The following is a 4,153-nucleotide window of genomic DNA, read 5'->3' as shown; positions in this document are numbered from 1 at the left end:
GAGAAGGTTGAGAATACATTCATACCAATGGAATATATTACATCTATAGGCCAGTTTTACTTGAAATGGAAGTGGCAATAATGACAGGTAGATAGTTAGAATGTGTGTATAATTTCTACGACCATCAAGTTGTACTCATTTAATTCTATTCTGCATTTTTACTTCAAGAAACACTTCATAAAAGTGGCTATCCAATTTTTTAGTCATTGGCAAAATAGTGTTATCTACATATTCGGTAAAATTAAAATGAAAGACTACATTAAGTATCAGTAATGATTTAACAGCGAAGACTCACACAATGGTAGTGTGTTGTGGAAGTGTGAATTGGCACATGTCATAGATAACTGTGTAAATTAGTGTATATCTTCTACCAAAAGACATTATGAAAGTGTCCATATTAACATTATTGATAACAGAAAAGGGAAAACTCAACTGACTATCCACATTAAAGTAGACAAATAAATAATAATATATTTCTACAAAAGAATGCTAGACAATGATGAGAATGAATGTACTAAAATTGAATGCAAAAATATGTATTATTGCACAAGTCATTATTGGCTGAAAGAGTAAATGCTTTAGATGTCTACTTATGTACGGTTCAAAAAAAATATGAAAGTATTCTACTGTGATAAAAGCCAGGAATGCAATTATTCCTTTGGGGTTAGAAATTAGTTACTCAATAGGAGGAAGTAGAAGGCTCTGATTCTGGTAATCTTCTGTTTCTTGGTTTGGATACCGGTTACAAGGGTACTTTTTAAAAATTTATCTAGTATAACTTGTTATTTAAGTATTCTTTATAGTACATTTCACATCAAAAAGGTATTCCAAAAGCAAGTCTATGCACCATTAGATTGTAAGAAACTTCAGAATTTTATTATAAATGTTTTATCTCTAGTCATGCCTTATATAGAATAAAGTTCAGTATATTTTTGGTAAAATATAGAAGCAACTTTCATAAAACATTCCGTGAAAAATTATCTCTTTCATTATAAATGATTACTGATTTTTTTTTTAAATAAGAAATATCTTTTTCAACCCATGAACACTTTTGATGTTGTTTCTAAGAATAAGGAAACTTAGTGAACCTGGTTTTCCTTGGTACCATTATCAAGCACTGAATTTATTCAAAATAGCCCATTCAGGGCCATTCAACTATTTTATGAAGTGAAGGGCTTATAAGTAGAGAGTTGCCTACCTAATAGCACCAGGGAAGTCTTTTAGATACAGACTTTTTTTCTTCCTTATCTCTGATGTCTTAAATTTTAAAACATCGGTTTCTTCCATGATTTAAGAAAGATCTTAAAGTAAATACAATTCCTTTGAAAGGTTAATTATCCAATTTTATCCAATTTTTAATAATAATATAGCCACTAAAGCTCAGGTTTTAATCAAATTAGTTGGAAGGATGTTAGACTACTGCCTAGATGGACAGTCATGCATAGGAAGTTAAATTTAAGTCCTGCCTCAACTGTGTAACCTAAAGAGTTTGCCATCCCTGGAGACAGAGAAGCACCTGATGGAAAAATGAGTTTGGAAAAGTATTTGAAAACATGACCAAGGACAAATCCCATTCCATTTATGTGCTCCAGGGAAGTAGATGTTACTAGTAAAGCTCTTGGGTAATGCAAATACCTCCGTGTCTTCTGTTTTTTGGTAGTAAATTATTACAATGATTTAGTTTGAGTTGACCTCCAATATATCTCTTATAGCAGTAAATCTATTTGCATCACCATCGTCCCACAAATAATGACAATAAAATATGCAAAGGTGTCTCTTTTTCCTCAAATCAAGAACACTTTGTTTTCATGATTTTAGCCTAAGGTGTACTCTAGCTTTATAGAACCCTGAAAAAAAGGCTATACCTCTTCGTAGCTCCCAGTGAGGTTTCTGAAAAAATCAAATTGCCTGGAATATTTGTGTACATACAGTGTCTTCTACTTACTACTTCATAAGTTACTTTGTTTACATGCAAATTTTTCATTTACCTGTTTGTAATTAAAAAATAAATTAACTGCAATAAGTAAACTTCATAGCAGGAATACATTATAATATATTACAATCAGCCACATCATTTAATGAACATAAAGAAATCTGTGCTTGTCAACCTCCAGAGATGATTTACTTAGCTTAAAATATCACTCAGAACATGGCCAATGCAGTAAGTATCCCCTAAGTTTGTCACATTAAACAAGTTCAGAAAACACCATTTTATGTATTTCCTTTTGCTTCCTGGGATTGTGTGATACAATGCTTACTTGACATATTTATATATTGTAGTATGATTGCTACCATATCATTTACTATCACCTGCATTATGTCACACAATGTTTTTGTGGTGTCAATGTTTAAGATCTCTTCTTTTAATAATTTTGGTACAGTATGGTAACTATAATCATTATACTGTTAGCTCTCAAGAATTAATCATCTTATAACTGTAAGTTTGTACCCTTTTACCAGTTTTCCCCAGCTCCCTCCTCCCTCAGCCCCTGGTAAAATTCTACACCGTTTCTCCAAGATCAGCTTTTAAAGATTCCACATGTAAGTGATACATATAGTATTTATTTTTTCCTGTCTGACATCTCATTTATCATCATTCTCTGAAGTTTATTAAACTGTAGTCAAGAGCCATGAAGACCAAATTCTTTCAATTATAAAATAATCATGCCTATAATACTCCAGAAATTTATTGATTATTTCTGGATCTCACTTTAAATACCTGTATAATGAGTTTGCTAGAGAAAGATCATGAAATACATAATAACGTTTGAAATATGTGATCATATATGCAGAGATAAGTTGAATAATACTTGGAAAGCACAAAACATTATTTAAGATCTTCAAAATATCCTGTTTAGACCCATACCTTTTGTTTCACAAATTGAGTACTGAATGAAAGGTGTTTAAGAAGCATATTGATGGAAGGATAGTAGAGACATTTTATGGGGTAGAATAACAGGAACACAGGATTGTGTCCTCTGTCCCATTGAAAGATCCTATCAAGTCATCGACCAATGTGGTTGACCAAGATACAAGAAGTTGGAATATTACTTTGGTAGCTGTATGGGAGGAATTTGGGCAGATGACAAATTCATATTTCTAGTACTTACCAACTTTCAAAATGATAGCACACAAAAGATATATTGGAAATAAACAGACCTTGGCTTTCTTTTTCTGAAAGCATTATTCCAGCACATTTTTTAAAATGAAAGCTCTTCCTTGTGCATTTGAATTTTGTTAGTATAAACAGGTTCCAAATGCTATTTAGTTCTACTCTTTGTTGAAAATTCACCAGTCTAACTAACAACTAGAAAGTACTTAACACACTATTAATGGGTCATTAATTATGCAAATTGCATACTAAGGATGCTGGGAATGTAGAAAGACATATATATCTATCTACATATATATAACTAGATAAAATATGTAACTTGATAAAGAGTATACTATTGCAGTGGATGCTATACAGTTGAAGGAGAGCAGAATATGACATCCAAAAGTATGCCACTTTGGAATATTACTTTGAATTTAAGTTTCTTAAGAAAGAACCAACAGAAGGACACTTTCACCTTCCTTTGTCCTCCTGAATGTAGGAAATATATCTCTCATATGAAAAGTACCTTCCCTGTACCAAGAAGGTCTTTTTTATCGCCAGAGATAGGAAATTTAGGGCTGATAAGGCTCTATAAACAAAACTTGTTACTTGTTCACTAATTTCCTCCTCAAGCCAAACCCTGTCTTGTCAAGTCTTCAATTCTTCACAAATTTATTGTTTTCTTGTCTAAAAGGTATAAAAACTGTCTCCGTTGGTCCCTTCTTAGAGTATCACATTCATTATGATGCTCCCACGTGTGCAAAATTCAATTTGTTTTTCTTCCGTTAATCTGTCTTATGTAAATTTATTAAGCCAGTCAAAGAAAATAAAAGGGAAGAAGGGAAAATTTTCCCACCATACATGTCAAAAAATCATCGCAATGAGAATGCTTGACATGTACCTGTACAAAAGGAATAAGACGCGGCTAATGAAAAAAAGCAATGTGTAAGATTTGCATACTTCTAAATAAGAGGTGAAAGAGATGTTTCCGAAGTGGAAGAAACAGGTGAACAATGAAAAGCAGATGATAATCATTAAGTAGAGGACCTATTTGAATTT

The sequence above is a fragment of the Pteropus vampyrus genome, unplaced genomic scaffold (assembly GCF_000151845.1).
Source record: "Pteropus vampyrus isolate Shadow unplaced genomic scaffold, Pvam_2.0 Scaffold610, whole genome shotgun sequence".
NCBI classification, from domain to species: Eukaryota; Metazoa; Chordata; class Mammalia; order Chiroptera; family Pteropodidae; genus Pteropus; species Pteropus vampyrus.
The sequence above is the reverse complement of the archived record's forward strand: the minus strand, read 5'-3'. Positions refer to the sequence as shown.